The following is a 21,017-nucleotide window of genomic DNA, read 5'->3' on the forward strand; positions in this document are numbered from 1 at the left end:
TCATGAACACTTTTGCAAATTTTTGAGCATTTTTTAAACTCAAGAACTTTTTTGAATTCATGAACATTTTATACTATTTGTAAAGTTATTTAAAAATCCTGAACATTGTTTAACAATTTTCTTGAATCGGAGAACATTTCTAGAATGGACGAACATTGTTTGGAAATTAGTGGAACAATTTTTTAAGTTCACGAACATTTTTTTGAATTAACAAACATTTTTGGTAATGCATGATCTTTTTTGAATCAGCGGATGTTTTATGAATGAATAAAACATTTTTTGAATTTTTAGGATATTTTTCCATATGATTTGAATTGGCAAAATTTGGTCATTTCATTAACTTTTTTAATACACGAACTATTGATAAAACATGAATATTTTTTAATTTTCCGAACATCTTCCATTGGGATGTCCGCAGCGGATGCCTTTGTCTGCCTGCCGGTTGACAGCAATGGTGGCATTTTAGTCTTCTAGTCGCTGCACCATGGCAATGACAGTCGTTGTGCAGCGAGGAGGAGCATGGATGCGGCTATAGCCGGGGCTGGAGTTTACATAGTCGGCAGATGGCAGGGCAACTGACGAGGTGGTTAATGGTGGGCAATAGACAAACAAACATGTGGCGTCGGAGTAGGTTCTTGGGCAACCGCACATGCTTAATGTAGGGAGGCGGAATGATGACATGTCATTTGAACATGGAGTTGTCGCGTGCACCGGGAAACAGCGCAAGCAGCGCTCTCAGGAGGCGCCACTTTCAATGCGAGAGTGCCAGTGAGAGGTCATGTTGCTCTGGGCCGGCATAAATGCATCGTTGTGCTCTGGAGCGGCGATGACCACTTCGAACGTGAAGGATGTGGGAAAGGGGGGCTGGGGTTTGGTTGGGCCATGGCAGATAGAATCGAGGGTGGCAGATGTCCGGATGCCCGCAAAGCACCCAGCTAGTTTTTGGATTGCGGGAGAAATTAAGTTTGGACCAGTCGGCGGGCCGACACAGACCGTCATTTGATGACAAAACACGTCCGGACCATGAGGTCTGGATGATTGCGGGCTTTTTGTGGGTCGGCGTTGGAGATGCCCTTACATACTCTTGAAGAGTTTAATAATCCATTTAAAGTATTTTATCAAATTATCAAAAAAAATTGAATTCTAATAATTTTTTTGCGAAATGGATTCTAATGATTTTGATTATGTAATTTTTTTAATGGAAGGACTGTTTGATTTGGAATATTATATTCCATTCCCAATATCTTTTACACTATTAAGTGTTGACCCTAACGAAAGAAATATTAATAACCGGCTGACAAAAAACAATGTTGGGGCCTAGCCCACCGGCACGTAACACTCATCAGGCCATCACGTGTACCTCCACCACTAGCTAGCTTATGCTTATCCATTCATCTCCACGGAGATGCATCTGCATCCATCTCCCATCTCTCGCTCCATCGTTCTCACATCCAAAAAAGCACCGACGGAGCTATCTCCTTCGTGGCCCTTATCCACAAGGTTGCTCCTCATCCATCATCACCCAGCTCCCAGCAGCGCTGCTCTCTCGTCTTCTCCACCCCGCCCCGCCCCCAATTCCTTCCAACGCCTACGCATTGGTGCTCCAGCCAAAGACAGCCACCCCAGCCGCCGTCTGCTCCCCCCCCTCTCTATAAATCGCGGGTCCCCTCTCTACAAATCGCGGGTCCGTGGAGCGAACAGCCGGTGGCTGTGGTGTCCATCCCCTTTCTTCCTCTGCTCTGACGAGCTGCCTTGCTTGGATCCGTCGAGCGAGGCGCCGGTGGCGGCGGTGTCCGACGTGCTCCCGGCCGGTGCCCCTTTCGTCCTCTGCTCTGAGGCCGGGTCCGGGCTTGCCTCTGTTCTTTTGCCATCCCACAGTCGACCGCTGCCTCTGCTCCAACCATGACATGACCTGAGTTCCTTCTATTCTTTTTCTTCATTTATTTCCTTTGATTCTTGAGGTAGCATCTCCCGCTCGATTAATTCCATCTTTGACCAACTCCTTTGATGCTACTTGTTGTCGTCAACTCACAAACACATTTAAACTGGTGGGACAGTCTACAAGTAAACGATGTGGGACTATCTATTAACCATAATCTTCTATACTTTTTATTACAGAAACACTCGCTGGAACATCTCACGCAGACGGGCTAAGGCCCAAGTGGCAACGCATCAGCCACGAATGATCGCAAGGCAAGGCCCGAGCAAGAGCGCATATGGAAAATATATAATTAGTGCACGTACGGACGCATATAGATAGTACCACCTTGGATATTAAGAAAAATATCAAATCAAGAAAAAACGGACAGGAAGAAGCGTATTATGACATGGGAAGAAAGCGCATTGTGACGGTGAACCCGGAGACTCAATCGATACTTTATTATTAGGGAGAGATTAGCAAGCGTGGTGGAAATTTCAGCTTTCGGTATCTTTCTTTTATTTGTAATAATATCTTTCATGTACTTAGCATAAGGATTGGTTTTGAGTATATCAGTTAATCGCATACACAAAAAGGTAGGTTTAATCATTTCAGCAAAGCGCTCAAAATCCTCATTATCCTTTTTCTTGGATGGTTTGGGAGGAAAAGGCATGGGTTTCTGAACCCAAGGCTCTCTTTCTTACAAATGTTTCCTAGCAACAAAGTCTTTCTAATCATAACGTTGATTCTTTGATTGTGGGTTATCAAGATCAATAGCAGGTTCAATTTCTACATCATTATCATTATTAGGTTGAGCATCATTATGAATATTATCATTAACATTATCACTAGTTTCAGGTTCATTACTGGATTGTGTTTCAGCATCAGAAATAGAAATATCATTTGGATTCTCAGGTGTTTCAACAATAAGATCACTAGAAGCATGCAAAGTCCTATCATTTTTCTTCTTCTTCCTTTTAGAAGAACTAGGTACATCTATATTATTTCTCTGAGAATCTTGCTCAATTCTCTTAGGGTGGCCTTCAGAATTCAAAGGTTCCTGAGTCATTCTACCAATTCTAGTAGCCACTCTAACAGCATTATCATTATTCTTATTATTCAATTCATTGAGCAAATGATTTTTAGATTTAAGTACTTGTTCTAGTTGAGTGGTAACCATAGAAGCATGTTTACTATTAAGTTTAAGTTCACCTTTGACATTAGTCATATAATCACCTAAGTGTTCAAGCATTTTTGAATTGTATTTCAATTGTCTACCAAAATAAGCATTAAAATCTTTTTGCTTAGCCATAAATTTATCAAACTCATCTAAGAATGGGCTAGCAAACTTAGTAAATGGGATTTCAGCTTTATCATATCTATAGAGAGAATTTACCTTTACTACCTGTGTCGGGTTATCAAGACCATGAGTTTCTTCAATAGGTAAAGGATTAAGATTATATGTTTCTTCAACAGGCGGTAAATTAAGACCATGTATTTCTTCAATCGGAGGTAAATTTTTAACATCTTCAGCTTTAATACCTTTTTCTTTCACAGATTTCTTTGCCTCTTGCATATCTTCAGGACTGAGAAAAAGAAGTGATAAAGTGATAACAAAAGAAGAGATGATGAAATCACCTTTTCTATTTTTGCAAGCTAAATTAAAAACATAACCCTTAGAAATAACAAGTGATTCTTCATCATCACTTTCATCAGTATCCTCAGATTCAATATTTTCAATTTCTCTAGCCCTAGCAATTTGTTCATCAAGAAAATCACTGAGTGGCACAGTAGTATCAGGCATAGAGGTAGTTTCATCATAAGTATCATGCATAGCAGAAGTGGCATCATAAATAACATGCGACATATCAGAACGAATAGCGGAAGCAGGTGTAGGTGTCGCAAACTTACTCATAACAGAAGGTGAATCAAGTGCAAAGCTAGATGGCAGTTCCTTACCTCCCCTCGTAGTTGAGGGATAGATCTTGGTTTTCGGATCTCTCAAGTTCTTCATAATGATAAGCAGATATATATCCCAAGTGACTCAAAGAATAGAGCTATGCTCCCCGACAACGGCGCCAGAAAATAGTCTTGATAACCCACAAGTATAGGGGATCGCAACAGTTTTCGAGGGTAAAGTATTCAACCCAAATTTATTGATTCGACACAAGGGGAGCCAAAGAATACTCTCAAGTATTAGCAGCTGAGTTGTCAATTCAACCACACCTGGAAATTTAATATCTATAGCAAAGTATTTAGTAGCAAAGTAATATGATAGTAGTGGTAACAGTAGCAAAGGTAACAGTAGTAAAAGCAATGTTTTTGGTATTTTGTAGTGATGATAGCAATAGCAGCGCGAAAGTAAATAAACGAAGAACAATATATGGAAAAGCTCGTAGGCAATGGATCGATGATGGAGAATTATGTCGGATGCGGTTCATCATGTAACAGTCATAACCTAGGGTGACACAGAACTAGCTCGAGTTCATTGATATAATGTAGGCATGTATTCCGAACATAGTCCACTAGTAGAAAAAGGGGCTTTTGTCCCGTTGGTAAGGCCCCTTTAGTCCCGGTTTTCGAACCGGGACTAAAGGGTCGGTACTAATGCCTCTCCCCTTTAGTCCCGGTTCTTACACGAACCGGGACTAAAGGGCGCGGCCACGTGGAGCTCCACCTTTAGTCCCGGTTGGTAACACCAACCGGGACTAAAGGAAATTTTATGATTTTTTTTTTAAAAAAAATGAATTTTTTTTATTTTCAAATTTCTGAATTATTTTAACCTCTAGTTTGTAATCACCACCCCTCATCACTGCTCAATTTATCCTCTAATCACCCCTCATCATTCCAAATCATCTAACTTCCCGAACGGTCACCCATCCTCCCACTCCCCCAGTCTGAGCACGCTTAACTTCCGGGTTCTATTCTCTCTTGTTTCCAAGTCTGCACTTGTTGTTTTCCTGACAATAGTAAGATGTCAATCCTATTAACCTTCATGAATTTTGCTTGAGCATGAAGTGATACATTTCACTTTTTGAGTTTGAAACTATTATTTTAAAAAACAATAATTATTTAGTAACACTAATATTTCTTGAATAATTAGTTTGACCACAGTTTGACCAGATTTGACAAAAATCCAAAATAACAGAAATAATTATTTAGTAACACTAATATTCTAGAATAATTAGTTTGACCATTGTTTGACGATAGTTTGACCACTGTTTGACCAGATTTGACTAGTAATTTTTTCGATTTTTTCCACTCTAGATCTTAAAAGCCCTGTAACTTTTTTCTGTTAGGTTTTTGAGGATTTTGAAAATGTTTAACAGGGTTCCCCCGGTTAAATTCGGATGTAACTTTTCGAGTAGATGATTTTTCATGTAAACTTTTTTAATCCGAGTTCGTATGCAAAAGTTATGCCCATTTTACAAATTCCACAGAGATTTTGCAAATAAAGTCGAAATTCATATTTGTAAATTTTCCCAACAAGTAGACCACATATCACATGGGAAACTTTTTTTTTATTTTTTTTTTTGACATTTCCATCATTTTCTTTTGTTTTTTCTAAAACTGAGAAGGTGGTCCACGGGGGGGGGAGAGAGTTTGAAAATGGGACCTTTAGTACCGGTCCGTGCCATGAACCGGAACTAATGCCTCAAAACCCATTAGTACCGGTTGGTGCCACCAACCGGGACTAATGGGCATCGCACCCTTTAGTCTCGGTTCGTGGCACGAACCGGGACTAAAGAGCCCAGGTGAACCGGGACTAATGCCTTAGCCGCACGAACCAGGATAAATGCTCATGTTAGTCCCGGTTCTTGACTGAACTGGGACTAATGTGAAAACTGCCCCGTGACCAAAGCCCTGTTTTCTACTAGTGGTCATATGTGCTTATGGAAAAGAACTTGCATGACATCTTTTGTCCTACCCTCCCGTGGCAGCGGAGTCCTTACGGAAACTAAGGGATATTAAGGCCTTCTTTTAATAGAGAACCGGAACAAAGCATTAGCACATAGTGAATACATGAACTCCTCAAACTACGGTCATCACCGGTAAGTATCCCGATTATTGTCACTTCGGGGTTAATGGATCATAACACATAATAGGTGACTATAGACTTGCAAGATAGGATCAAGAACACTCATATATTGATGAAAACATAATAGGTTCAGATCTGAAATCATGGCACTCGGGCCCTAGTGACAAGCATTAGCATAGCAAAGTCATAGCAACATCAATCTCAGAACATAGTGGACACTAGGGATCAAACCCTAACAAAACTAACTCGATTACATGATAGATCCCATCCAACCCATCACCATCTAGCAAGCCTATGATGGAATTACTCACGCACGGCGGTGAGCATCATGAAATTGGTGATGGAGGATGGTTGATGATGACGATGACGACGGATTCCCCTCTCCGGAGCCCCGAACGGACTCCAGATCAGCCCTCCCGAGAGGTTTTAGGGCTTGGCGGCGGCTCCATATCGTAAAACGCGATGATTTCTTCTCCTTGATTTTTTTCTCCCCGAAACACAATATATGGAGTTGGAGTTGGAGTCGGAGAGGCAATAGGGGGGCCACGAGGTAGGGGGGCGCCCTAGGGGGGCAGGCGCACCCCCCACCCTCGTGGAGAGGTGGTGGCCCCCCTGGCCTTCATCTTTTGCAGGTATTTTTCTTTTTTCTGAAAAGTGGCTCCGTGAAGTTTCAGGTCATTCCGAGAACGTTTGCTCCTCCACATAAATAACACCATGGTAATTCTGCTGAAAACAGCGTCAGTCCGGGTTAGTTCCATTCAAATCATGCAAGTTAGAGTCCAAAACAAGGGCAAAAGTGTTTGGAAAAGTAGATACGTTGGAGACGTATCAGAGTTTTTCTCGAAAGAAGTGAGTGGGAGGAAAGTAGAACTTGATGAGGTAATTATACCTACTCCCTTATTGGAAAGTAGTTCATCATAGAAATCAGTTCCAGTGATTCCTACACCAATTAGTGAGGAAGCTAATGATGATGATCATGAAACTTAAGATCAAGTTACTACTGAACCTCGTAGGTCAACCAGAGTAAGATCCACACCAGAGTGGTACGGTAATCCAGTTCTAGAAGTCATGTTACTAGACCATGACGAACCTACGAACTATGAGGAAGCGATGATGAGCCTAGATTCCGCAAAATGGCTTAAGGCCATGAAATCTAAGATGGGATCCATGTATGAGAACAAAGTGTGGACTTTGGTTGACTTGCCCAATGATCGGCAAGCCATAGAGAATAAATGGATCTTCAAGAAGAGGGCTGACACTAACAGTAATGTTACTATCTACAAAGCTTGACTTGTTGCGAAAGGTTTTTGACAAGTTCAAGGAGTTTACTACGATGAGACATTCTCACCCGTAGCGATGCTTAAGTCTGTCTGAATCATGTTAGCAATTGCTGCATTTTATGATTATGAAATCTGGCAAATGGATGTCAAAACTGCATTCCTTAATGGATATCTTAAAGAAGAGTTGTATATGATGCAACCAAAAGGTTTTGTTGATCCTAAGGTGCTAACAAAGTGTGCAAGCTCCAGCGATCCATTTATGGACTGGTGCAAGCCTCTCGGAGTTGGAGTATACACTTTGATAGTGTGATCAAAGCATATGGTTTTATACATACTTTTGGAGAAGCTTGTATTTACAAGAAAGTGAGTGGGAGCTCTGTAGCATTTCTGATATTATATGTGGATGACATATTGTTGTTGGAAATAATATAGAATTTCTTGATAGCATAAAAGGATACTTGAATAAGATTTTTTTTCAATGAAAGACCTCGGTGAAGTTGCTTATATATTGGGCATCAAGATCTATAGAGATAGATCAAGACGCTTAATTGGACTTTTTTTGACAGAATGACAGTAGGGGAAAACCCCTACTATTTATCATATATCTATATAAATGGGAGGTTTACATAGACATATCAGCTACTTTACATCATACTGCAGCCACACCTAAGGTGTAGATGCCCAACCAGTTAAAAAATAGATAAGGAGGCTATACAACAGAAATACAAAAATTGATAAGAGCAGCTCTATGCGCTGCTTTTACCCTATGTTGTATTAAGGACAAGTCTTCCTTGAATCGTTTGAGCCAAGAGTCAACACTGGGAGCCAGTCCTCTAGAGTGTTTGTTATTTCTCTCCTTCCAAATACTCCACGATGCGGTCAATAATGTTTCATCGAAAAATGGGTTCGGCCAGACCTCCTTTGTGGTTTGAAGAAGATCGAGGCGATAGAGAAATGTTGGCCAAGCCAAGTTTAGTCTAGCCCAGCAACTCTGGCTAAAAGGGAAAGAGAAGATCATGTGATCCACCGTCTCCTCAATGTGCTGGTTGCAAATGACGCAGTTGAAGTTGTTGCCAATATTGTAGTGCCTCCTCTTCAACATGTTGTGCATGTTGAGTCTGTCATGAAACAAGAGCCAACCAAAAACTTTGATTTTCATAGTGCACTTGGATTTACAAAGTTGACTGAATGCCTGATGCATCACCCCATCTCTAAAGTAATTGTTGTAGTACTCCTTCGGTTTGTAGAGCGTGGATCCCCAGGAGTAGTGCCATACATCATGCAGAGATGTCGATGGAGAGATCCACGTTGGTTGTGATTGGATATCATAGATCTCAACGAGAGCCTGGGGCGAGACCGAAAGATGAAAGGTTGCTTGCATGTCCATAGTGGTCATCGCATCAGCAACCGACAGATCCTCTTGCATGGCAAACGAGAAGGCACGAGGGTGCGAGATTTGCAGTACCTCCTCTCTCCAGAGATCTTTCCAAAAGAGGGTCGACGTGCCATCCACCAGCTGAACCCGAGAAATTCCTCGGTAGATGGGGGCCAGCTTAAGAATGTCCTTCCACCAGAACGAACCAACGGGGTCCATAGTGTGTGGAATTTTGTCATCATAGTGATTTTCCCAGATAAGGTTGACCCAAGGCACATCATGTCTGTTGAAGAATTTGTGGAGGAATTTTAGTAGCAAGGCCTCATTGTGAATTTTCAAGTTGATCACCCCTAAGCCCCCTTTTTTCTTGGGTCGGCAGACCACATCCCAAGCAACCAGAGAGTTACACTTTTCACCCTGTTCGGTTTTCTTGGTCCAGAGGCATCTGCGTCTGATCTTATCAAGGATCTCAACGAGCTTGGGAGGGAATTTGAGAGTACACATGGCAAAAACCAGAAGAGACGTGACCGAAGCATTGAACCAAGATAGCTTGCCACCGTACGACATCATCGTGATGGTGGGAGTCAGTTCTCTTTCCACTTTGCAAACCAAAGGCATAAATTCTTGGATCGTAGGTCAGATAGTGCCCGGTGGGAGGCCGAGGTAAGTGAATGGCATCGAGCCAACTGCACATCCAAATACTCTAGCAAGATTGGTTGTGGTAGATGCCTCAAGATTAATTGGGATCATCGTGGATTTGTGAAAGTTAATCTTGAGGCCAATGGAGGAAGCATAGTCAGACAGAATCTGCTTAACTAGGGTGGCTTGTCGAGTGCATGCAGGGAGGACAATGAGCGTGTCGTCTACGTATTGAAGGACTTGATATTCAGTCTGTCCAATGCAAGGAAATGGTAAGTCAAGCCTGCCTTGTCGAAAAGCATCATTAATTGATGCCTGAAGTAACTCTGCTGCAAGGACAAAGATTAGTGGTGAAAGCGGGTCCCCTTGTCTGACCCTGCAACTGCAAGGGAATTGCCGGCCAAGCACGCCATTAAGGAGGACTGATGATCGGTCAGAGGAGAAGAGGCAATTAATCCAGGATATCTATCGATCATTGGAGCCCATATGACGCATTATGTTAATCATTGGCTCATGCGCTACTGTATCAAATGCTTTGGCAAAATCGAGCTTGAGGAGAATGATCTCCTAACAAGACACATGACATTGATGAATGCAGTGGTAGGCCCATGCGAGGCAATCTTGGATGGTTCTCCCCTTAAGGAAGCTGTACTGGTTGCGGTGTACCAGTTGTAAAATTATACGTTGCAATCTATTGGCTAGGAGCTTCGTCAGTAGTTTCAGACATCAATTAAGTAGGGTGATCGGTCTGTAATCATTGACTGATGTGGGCACGTTTACCTTGGGGATCAGAGTAATGAGACCATCATTGATGCTGGTGATGTCAAGATTTCCTTCATAGAATTGCAAGCAAAGTGAGTAGAAATCATGTTTGATGATTGGCCAGCAGGCTTTGAGGAAAGCTCCACTGAAACCATCAGGTCTAGGGGCACTATCAGGTGGCATTTCCTTGACAACTCCATCGATTTCTTCTGGGGTGAATGGTTCAGTGAGAAGGTCAAGATTATTTGCTCATTGGATTATTGAAGGCAAGTCAAACTTCATATCACATTGTGCATTGGTCCCCAATCTGGTTTTGTATGTGGAGTGTAAGAGAGCTTCCTTACCAGGGTGGTCCTCAACCACATGATCATCATCAGTGCAGAACGAGGCAATGTTGTTCTTACGATATCTTTCTGTGGCAATCGCTTGAAAAAACGTTGTGTTCTCGTCTCCGAACTTGATCCAACGGATGGTACAACGCCTTTTCTAGTAAAGCTTCTGGTATTTGAGCAGCCTGATAAGGTAAGCTTTAAGGATGTTTCTGAAATTTGTTTCTGGAAGTGTGAGACAACGCTTGTTTTCCATTTCCTCTAACTCAGCAAGGACCTCATTACAATTGGTGATCGCAATAGATAGCTGAGAAATATGCTTACTCCAAATCTTAAGTGCATGACGGAGGGCTTTGAACTTGTGACTTAGCGTGGCCACAACATTTTTATTGTATACTGGTTTGTCCCAAACTTGTTGCACCACATCCATAAACCCAGGGTGTAAAATCCAGTACGATTCAAAACGAAAAAAGCTTACTTCGAGGGATCTTGGTTTCGATGGTAACCATGTAGGGTATATGATCTGAAACTGACTTGCCGAGGGGTTTAACTAGGGTTTTGGGGTATGAATGGGTCCAGTGCAGGGAGGTGAGAAACCAATCAATTTGCTCAAGAAGGGGATCAAGTTGCATGTTACTCCACGTATAAGATCTACCTTGAACCGGAATCTCAATGAGTTGTTGCTTGCGAATTATGTCATTAAAAGTGATCATGTCATTCAGGTTCCCCCAGGTTTGTTGCGGTTGTCAGGAGCTCGCATATAGTTAAAATCGCCGAGGAGCAACCAATCTTGAGCATTAGGAATCTGGATATCATACAACCAGGAAGTAAATGCAATACGATCATCACCCGCACACGGACCATAAACATTAGCTAGAGAAAAGATGCCAGAAAACACAACCGTACCCGAAATAAAGCGCTTTTCCAAACCGTAAGAATACCACCAGATGATCCGCGGGAAGGAACAAAAGCAAAGCAATCGAATTGTCTAGGGAAACAAGTTTTAAGGAACGCAAAAGAAACTTCAAGCATTTTGGTTTCCTGCAAGCAAACCACCGCACAACCACTAGTGTTGATGGCATTAGAGAGGGCACACTGCTTCTTCTCCGAATTCAGACCTCTGATGTTCCAAGACAGCACATTCCAGCATCGCAGAGGTGACATCGCAAAAGCAGAGATCACTCCAGGGAGAGAGAGGCCGCCTGCCCCTGATCTTTAGAAGGACTAGCAGCCGACGCAGTAGCAAGCAAGGCTTCAGAGGTCAGTTCATCTTTAAGAATGGCACATCTGTTAATACCAATCTCTTGCAGCGTGGAGATTGGGGTTGGAGGAGGAACTGCATCATCAATCGTAGGTGCATTGCTGGAGGAACCAATCGTGGGCATAACACGAGGCTTAACCTTGGAGGAAGCCACACGTGTATCAGTGGGAGCATGAGTCTTGAAGCCATTAAACTTGTTGGAACGCTGGCTACGCCTGACCTCCGAGGTGGAAATAGGAGCTGCAGCCCGGGCACGCCTGGCCCTCAGCACATTTGGAACTGGTGGAGCCACTATGTCAGTTGCATCATTGCTAGCCTCGATAGCAGATTCAGAAACCTCCCCAAAGTTCGGATTAGTGTCAGCATTGTTTGCCCCTTCAGTAGATTCAGAAATCTCCTCAATGACCACAGATGAGTTAGTGAGCAGAGCATAACTGTCAGACTACATCTGATAGAAGTGTAATCCTGCAGCATCCTGAGAAACTCTGACATCCACAACGGCAAAATTGTTCCTCATACCATATCCCTCTCTCCAAGGGCCAACAGTAGCAATGATCGGGCGCAGGGCATTGAAAATGAAACTGTTGAGATGCTGCTTGAGGATGGGATCATTCAAAAGTATGGCCAAAAGCTCATCCCCATGTGCAGACAACCCAAACCTAATACCCTAAGAGTGAACATCCACTAAAATAGACAGAGAGTCAGAAACCACGTAATCATCAAAAATGGCGACATCCATAGAAGGCAGAATGCCCAGATCAGACTGGGTAGAACTAGAGCTGTCAGAGACGGTGATAGAATCATTCCAGGCCTGATAAGCATTGTCTATTAGATTGTCTTCAGGCACCAGACCATGTTGGACAGTCAGACCCTGCGAAGCCAGCCATGTCTGATAATTCACCAAATGAGGAGGCATTGGAGGCAGCTGCACAGGTTGAGGAACCTGCCAATGACCCCAACCTCCATTGTCTTGTGCATTTTGGGTCGGGTCTTGATCAACATTGTTGCCTGCTTGCGGCGCACCGTTCTAAACTAGCCAATTATGTACTTGTTGCTGGTACAACTGCTCTGTCGTGAGCTCAGGGCCTAATTGAGGATGAGGATTTCCATCTAGAGGTGGTGTTTCTTCCCCAGCAGGTAACACCTTAGGCAGCAGGCCGTTCCAGTCATTGTTGTGCAGGATGGTAACCTGCATAGTCTAGCAGTCTCGCGCACCACCAAGTTGCCACACAATGAAACTTTTGGGGATCAGGCGGAGTTGAATGACCCGAGCTTTGATCAGCATGAACCTATGGTCCTACCTCAGATTATACCAAGATACCAAGGAACCATACATAAAGCACATACCTTGATAGAGTTTTGAAGAAGTTCAAATGGATCAGTCAAAAAAGGGTTCTTGCTTGTGTTACAAGGTGTGAAGTTGAGTCAGACTCAATGCCCGACCACTGCAGAAGATAGAGAGAAAATGAAAGTCATTCCCTATGCCTCAGCCATAGGTTCTATCATGTATGCAATGTTGTGTACTAGACCTGATGTGTGCCTTGCTATTAGTTTAGCAGGGAGGTACCAAAGTAATCCAGGAGTGGATCACTGGACAACAGTCCAAAACATGCTAAAATACCTGAAAAGGACTAAGGATATGTTTCTCATTTATGGAGGTGACAAAGAGCTCGTCGTAAATGATTACGTCGATGCAGGCTTTGACACTGATTCAGATGACTCTAAGTCACAAACCAGATATGTATTTATATTGAATGGTGGAGCTGTTAGTTGGTGCAGTTCTAAGCAAAGTGTCGTGGTGGGATCTATGTGTGAAGCGGAGTACATAGTTGCTTCAGAAGCAGCAAATGAAGGAGTTCATATCCGATCTAGGTGTAATACCTAGTGCATCGGGTCCAATGAAAATCTTTTGTGACAATACTGGAGCAATAGCCTAGGCGAAGGAATCCAGATTTCACAAGAGAACTAAGCACATCAAAAGACGCTTCAATTCCATCCGCGACCTAGTCAAGGAGGGAGACATAAAAGTTTGCAAAATACATACGGATCTGAATGTTGCTGACCCATTGACTAAGCCTCTCTCACAAGCAAAACATGATTAGCACCAAGACTCCTGGGTGTTAGAATCACTATTGTGTAATCTACATTATTGACTCTGGTGCAAGTGGGGGACTGAAGGAAATATGCCCTAGAGGCAATAATAAAGTTGTTATTTATATTTCCTTATATCATGATAATTTTTTATTATTCATGCTAGAATTGTATTACTCGGAAACTTAGTACGTGTGTGAATACATAGACAAACAGAGTGTCCATAGTATGCCTCTAATTGACTAGCTCGTTAATCAAAGATGGTTAAGTTTCCTAGCCATAGACATGAGTTGTCATTTGATGAACGGGATCACATCATTAGAGAATGATGCGATTGACATGACCCATCCGTTAGCTTAGCACTATGATCGTTTATTTTATTGCTATTGCTTTCTTCATGACTTATACATGTTCCTATGACTATGAGATTATGCAACTCCCGGATACCGAAGGAACACTTAGTGTGCTATCAAACGTCACAACGTAACTGGGTGATTATAAAGATGCTCTATAGGTGTCTCCAAAGGTGTTTGTTGGGTTGTCATAGATCGAGATTAGGATTTGTCACTCCGTGTATCAGAGAGGTATCTCTGGGCACTCTCGGTAATGCTCATCACTATAAGCCTTGCAAGCAATGTGAATAATGAGTTAGTTGCGGGATGATGCGTTACAGAACGAGTAAAGAGACTTGACGGTAATGAGATTGAACTAGGTATGATGATACCGACGATTGAATCTCAGGCAAATAACATACCGATAACAAAGGGAACAACGTATGTTGTTATGCGGTTTGACCGATAAAGATCTTCATAGAATATGTAGGAGTCAATACGAGCATCCAGGTTTTGTCCAGGTTCCGCTATTGGTTATTGACCGGAGATGTGTCTCGGTCATATCTACATAGTTCTCGAACCCGTAGGGTCCGCACGCTTAATGTTCGATGACGATTTGTATTATGAATTATGTGATTTGATGACCGAATATTGTTCGGAGTCCCGGATGAGATCACGGACATGACAAGGAGTCTCGAAATGGTCGAGACATAAAGATTGATATATTGGAAGGCTATGGTTGGACACCGAAATAGTTTCGGAAAGGTTCAGACATTTTCCGGAGTACCGGGGGTTACCAGAACCCCCCGGGGGAGTTAATGGGCCTTCATGGGCCCTAGTGGAGAGAGGAGGCGGCGGCCAGGTGCAGGCGCGCGCCCCCCTAGCCCAAACCGAATTGGACTAGGGTTGGGGGAGCGGCCCCCCTTTCCTTCTTCTCCTCCACCTCTTCTGCCTTCCCCCCTTCTCCGGAAAGGAAAGGAGGGGGTCGAATCCTACTTGGACCGGGAGTCCAAGTTAAGTAGGACTCCCGCTTGGCGCCCCCCCTTGGGCAGGCCATTTCTCCTCCCCCCTTTATACGTGCGAAGGGGCACCCCAAAGGCACACAAAGTCTTCTCTTAGACGTGTGCGGTGCCCCCCTCCACAGTTACACACCCCGATCATATCGTCGTAGTGCTTAGGCGAAGCCCTGCGCCGGTAAATTCATCATCACCGTCGGCACGCCGTCGATGGAACTCTCCCTCGTCCTCAACTGGATCAAGAGCTCGAGGGACATCATCGAGCTGAACATGTGCTGAACGCGGAGGTGCCGTACGTTTGGTGCTTGGATCGGTTGGATCGCGAAGACGTTTGACTACATCAACCGCGTTACTAAATGCTTCCGCTTTCTGTCTACTAGGGTACGTAGACACACTCTCCCCATCTCGTTGCTATGCATTTCCTAGATAGATCTTGCGTGATCGTAGGTAAATTTTTTGAAATATCGCACTCCCCAACACGAGACACCTCTCTGGTCAATAACCAATAGTGGAACCTGGATGCCCACATTGGCTCCTACATATTCTACAACATCTTTATCAGTCGAACCTTACGACAACATACGTAATTCCCTTTGTCTATCGGTATGTTACTTGCTTGAGATCCGATTGTTGGTATCTTCATACGTAGTTCAATCTCGTTACTGGCAAGTCTCTTTACTCGTTCCGTAATACATCACCCCATGACTAACTCCTTATCCATTTGCTTGCAAGCTTATGATGTGTATTACCGAGAGGGCTCAGAGATACCTCTCCGATACTCGGAGTGACAAATCCTAATCACAATCTATGCCAACCCAACAAACACCTTCGGAGATACCTGTAGAGCATCTTTATAATCACCCAGTTACGTTGTGACGTTTGATAGCACACAAGGCATTCCTCTGGTATCCAGGAGTTGCATAATCTCATAGTGGAAGGAATATGTATTTGACATGAAGAAAGCAATAGCAACAAAACTGAATGATCATTATGCTAATCTAACGAATGGGTCTTGTCCATCACATCATTCTCCTAATGGTGTGATCCCATTATCAAATGACAATTCATGTCCATGGTTAGGAAACCTTAACCATCTTTGATCAACGAGCTAGTCAAGTAGAGGCTCACTAGGGACACGGTGTTTGTTTATGTATTCACACATGTATTTAGCTTTCCGATCAATACAATTCTAGCATGAATAATAAACCTTTATCATGAATAAGGAAATATAAAATAGCAACTTTATTATTGTCTCTAGAGCATATTTCCTTCATTTGACCCATTGTTTGACCCTTTTTGCATATGTGGAAATGAGTTGTCCATTAATATCAGTCAAGACACTCAGAAAGATTGTTACGATAAAGAAACACTACTAGGGAAAAGCTTATAGGTCGATGCTTACTAGTAGCGCGGGTTTATAACCCTCACTATTACTACTTACTAGTAGCGCGTGTTTTTACCCCTCGCTACTACTAAGTTGATAGTAACCCGCGCTACTACTAAGCAGTCTCTATCGCCCCCCCCCCCCCCCCCCGCTCGGGACATGCCATAGTAGTAGCGAGGGGTATGAACCCGCGCTACTACTAAGTTGATAGTGGTAGAGCGGGTTTATACCCCTCGCTACTACTAAGTAAAAGGTAGGTGAAGTCCCCATATCCTCGGCTGAATCCCTCCTCTCTCCCACACTCTCCCATTCCCCTTCTCCTCCCACCCGTGATTCCCATCCTCACCCACCGCCGCCGTCGATCTCACAACTTGGCGCCTTCCCCAAATTCGATGGCCTCTCCCATCGCAGCCCCCTCCCCGGCCCCTCCTTCCTCCTTCTCCACTGCTGGAAGGAGAGGGAAACCAGCAGAACATCGTCCATGGCGGCGGCTAGATCCACCATGGATGCAGCCACTTGCACCTCCTCGCCGGGACAAGGCCTCCTGAGGACATGCGAGCACCATGGTCAAGGGTCCTATGACAAGCAGTAGCAGGTCACCGGGCTTCATCTAGGTTTCGAGCGTCGGCTCCAACTTCGGCGGCCACCAGTGAGTTCCTCCTCCTACTCCTCTCTCTCTCTCTCTCTTCCTCATTCAAATAATTTTCTCTTCTTTTGTAGCAGCAATAGATGAGAGATGCGGGAACGAGTTGGGTGGGGAGCCACCATCACCATGGACAACTTCATCCCCTCTAGGACCAGCAACAACCATGGTTGGAGAGGACGATGACGCCCAGCAGCAGCAACCATGGATGAAATTTATTTATTTTAATTCCCAATTAGTTAGTAGTAGCGCGGGGCCCTAACAATCTTCTTAATAATGAAGGAAACGTCAAAGCTTTTGCGTCGTGTTTGAATTTATTTACTCATACTCATTTCCTCAACTAAAATTCAGATATATCGAATGTATTTTTTACCAGTATTTTTTTCAACTTTTATAGATATTATTTATACAGGAAACCTTTTAAAGCATCAAATGATTATGACTATAAAAATAATTGATTTTTATTAGAACAATGTGAGGTGAATCAGACACGGCCGATAAAAACAAGACAATTTCTTTTTTGGTTCGGACAACGCCGTGATCTATCACAATCTCTCCCCCGTCACTGCCTAGTACAGTAGTCTACGTAGTAGTATTAGGAAAAAAACGTCAGATTTCTCAAAAAAAACGTCAGTCATCCTCTCCACTGCCGCCTCACATTCTTCTCTGGATAGTTCCCCACCACTGCCTCACAATCTCCTCTATTCCCCATTCTCTCCACCACAGCCAGCGCTCCCTGGTCAGGCCGCCCCTCCCCTTCGTCGCCACCGCCGGCGCTCCTTGGTCAGGCTGCCCTCCCCTTAGTCACCAGTGTCGCCGCTCCCTGGCAGGCCGCCCCTCCCCTTCAAATCAGATCGCAGAAGTGGCCGAGGAGGTCCTCGAGCTCGGCATGCTCGCGCCAGTGCTAGGCGCCGTTGGATGTGGACGCGGAGGCTCGGGACTTGCACGCCCTACTCTACCCTACTCCTTCCAATCCGGCCCCGAAGTGCTCGAGGAGGCGCTCGAGGTCGGCATGCTCACCGGCGACGCTGGGTCCCTCCATCCTCCTGGTTCCCTCGCTGTCGCCAACATGAGCCTCTCCACCCTCTCCCGCGCGATCGTCCAGGTCCAGGTAATCTCTCTCTCTCTCTCTGACCCTGCCGTCTGCTCCTCCCCGTCAATTCGGTTAGTCGCCAGGTGCATAGCCTCACTGAGATATCACCATGAATATTCCTTTTCAAGACTGTCCATATTTTGTTCTGTTAAAGGGCTTTGTTAGAAAATCTGATTTAACTGGGTATTATTCTGCTCTAAATTGCAGCCCCTTCTGGTTGTGAGTGGATCCAAGAGTTCACATGATGCAGTATCTTTTTGAAATATGATACATTATCTTCATAAAAGAAAGGAAGTTGGAGAAGTTATTATTGAAGAGAAATTCAGTGGTAACTGGAACAAGAAGTGCATGACTCTCATGCCTACACTAACTAATCAGGTAGCGTATGCAAATTTTTAACCATACTACATCTGGATATGACATTTGAATATAAAAACTGGCAATTCATATTATAAAATGGAACAAAAATGGGTGTCGCGTTTAATCTTTAGAGTGTGTGTTTTCTATTAGAATGGTTCCTTTCAAGAATGTAATATGAGAAATCATCTGCTTAGTTGGTGGTTGTATTGATGATTCGGCCCTTAATGGTTCAGACTTCCTGAAGGAGAAGAAGGAGGTGCAGAAAGAGGATGGGAGCAACAAATCTGAACCAAAGAGTATGTTTTGTTGTGGATCTTCTATGGAATGTTGTTGCTAGTAACCAAGCATGCTTTCTCTTTAGTTCCTCTATGAAAGTAGCATCAAATTGGGATTTTGTTGATGATCTGCAAAGCTTAATTGAGACATAATTCTCTCAGTTACCACTTTTGCAAATCGTGATTGTTACTTGAAGTCGATTAATATGATCCAGACACAATCAACCACTTCTCATGAATATATGTGAACTCTTTTGACACTTTGTGGATCTCTTTAGTCTCTCTGATCAATATTTTTTTAAGGTTATTTGTCTTTCACATGGATGTTCATTCCTTTTGGTTGCTTAGAAATGACAAATAGATGTAGCTCATTTTAAGCGTGAGTGATAGCAGTCTTGCAGCTTATGTTTAGCATGCAAATTTTACTTGGAAGAAATGTTGATGGTTGTTTCTATGTTTTCAGTGGAATCAATTTTTTTCGCCCCACGGCAGAAGTTGGAAGAGGTATTCTCGGGAGTTCCCAGCAATTGCTTTGATGTATGTTGGAACATGTATTCTAGCCCACTGTGGTTATCCAGCATGTTAGTCTGTTACATGATTCATTCTAGTATCTACATGCCATATCTTCTTTTTTGAATACTCTATGGTATATTCTTAGTCTCATTACGGTCTGTATGTTTGAAGAACAGATCATAGATCATTATATAGCAATACAACTGGGCCATATATCATGAAGTTGATCATCATTACCTTGTGATACTGCCAGTTGTGCGTGTGCCCCATTATATCCTGGAACGGGGTGCGCGTACCGTTGGGAGTGGTCGGAGCCATACGCGTCCCTTAACCCTGTGAATGTCAAGAATGTTATCATACAACTGTACCTGAAGGATTAATGCAACAAGATGTAGTAGTTGGTAATACAATTCATCTAGGTCTCTTTCTGGGTGTGTCTTTGCTTGTGTTCATATTACTTGCAACTAAGAATTGGAATATCCATATGCAGATTGGGAGGGCTTTTAGGTGAGGTCAGTAAAATGCTCATTTGCCAAGGCTTCATGGCACGGCTTCAGGTTTAGGTCAGGTACGCACAATAGGGACCATGTTAGCATATGCTCATGCCATAAGAGTCACCCTGTTACACTTCATACATTTTTCCTATGAATTACTACTTTGTTGTTTCATAAATTATAGAATGCTAACATGTTTTTGTTGTTATAATATGCAGACAGACAACATGATCAATGAAAGCAATCGATGGATCACACTGTGAACAAGTTGGCAAATGAGCCTGCATCTGCAGAGCAGTTCGTCAGCGCTGAAGTCAGCATGCGAGCAGTGCAGTGATGCCGTAGGACAGTCTTGGCGGCGGCGGCAGCGAGGTGTAATCGCCTTATGAACTTGAGATCAGTTTTATATTGAAGAGCATGCACCTGTGTTGGCGAAGAGCTCGTCAGCGCGACCGTGGATGGGCTCCTCGGTGGCTGCACCTGTGTTGGCAAAGAGCTCATCATCCGGTGACTCGGCGGTTGCACTTGTGATGGTGAAGAGCTCATCGTCGCGTCCATGGACGGGCACCTCGACGGCTGCCCCTGTGTTGGTGAAGAGCTTGTTGTCGTGGCTGCCGGCGGGTGACTCGGTGGTTGCACTTGTGCTGGCGAAGTGCTCGTCGTCGGGTGCCTCAGCGTATGCGCTGGGAAGTGATGGCGCATCTGGATTGATTCCCCCTAATTTAGCAGATGTCTTTCCGTTAGTTGAGCAAATTCCATGCGAATTGGACGTGATGTTTCCTTGTGCGGGCGTGGGAACGGCAAAGTTTTCGTCCGCCGGGAAAAAATGGTAAACGCACTCTGGACGTGGGTTTGTGTAATCTCGACGGTTAGATCAAATTAAGTTGTCTGATCGTCTGGCTATAATTTCTCCCTGTTGTTTTGTCTACCTTAGGCTGGGTGCACGTAGCGATGAATATGTTTGCTTGTTTATTAGTAGTAGAGAAGTAGAGAAGAGATAGAGATAGAGATAGAGATATAGAAGAGAAGAGAAGAGAAGTAGAGATAGAGATAGAGATAGAGAAGAGATATGCCTTGGACTGAATCAGAAGTATAGATTACTAGTAGGAAGGATGTACTACTGCAATGCAAGCAATCTTGGATATGGTTAATTAAGATTGTTGTTTATTTGTCATGTTTATATATCTCAACCCAGAACACAAACATTTCAGAC

At 43.6% G+C, this 21,017-nt stretch overlaps 1 long non-coding RNA gene across 1 annotated transcript; it reads left to right on the forward strand.

Annotated features, from left to right (window-relative positions):
- The first annotated feature begins 1,434 nt into the window (after positions 1–1,434).
- On the forward strand, positions 1,435–2,556 carry LOC123106600 (uncharacterized). Its single transcript, XR_006451409.1, has 2 exons — positions 1,435–1,961; positions 2,119–2,556. It is a non-coding gene; the product is annotated as an uncharacterized lncRNA (long non-coding RNA).
- The last annotated feature ends 18,461 nt before the right edge of the window (positions 2,557–21,017 follow it).

This window comes from Triticum aestivum, chromosome 5A (genome assembly GCF_018294505.1).
Source record: "Triticum aestivum cultivar Chinese Spring chromosome 5A, IWGSC CS RefSeq v2.1, whole genome shotgun sequence".
In the NCBI taxonomy this organism is placed as follows: domain Eukaryota; kingdom Viridiplantae; phylum Streptophyta; class Magnoliopsida; order Poales; family Poaceae; genus Triticum; species Triticum aestivum.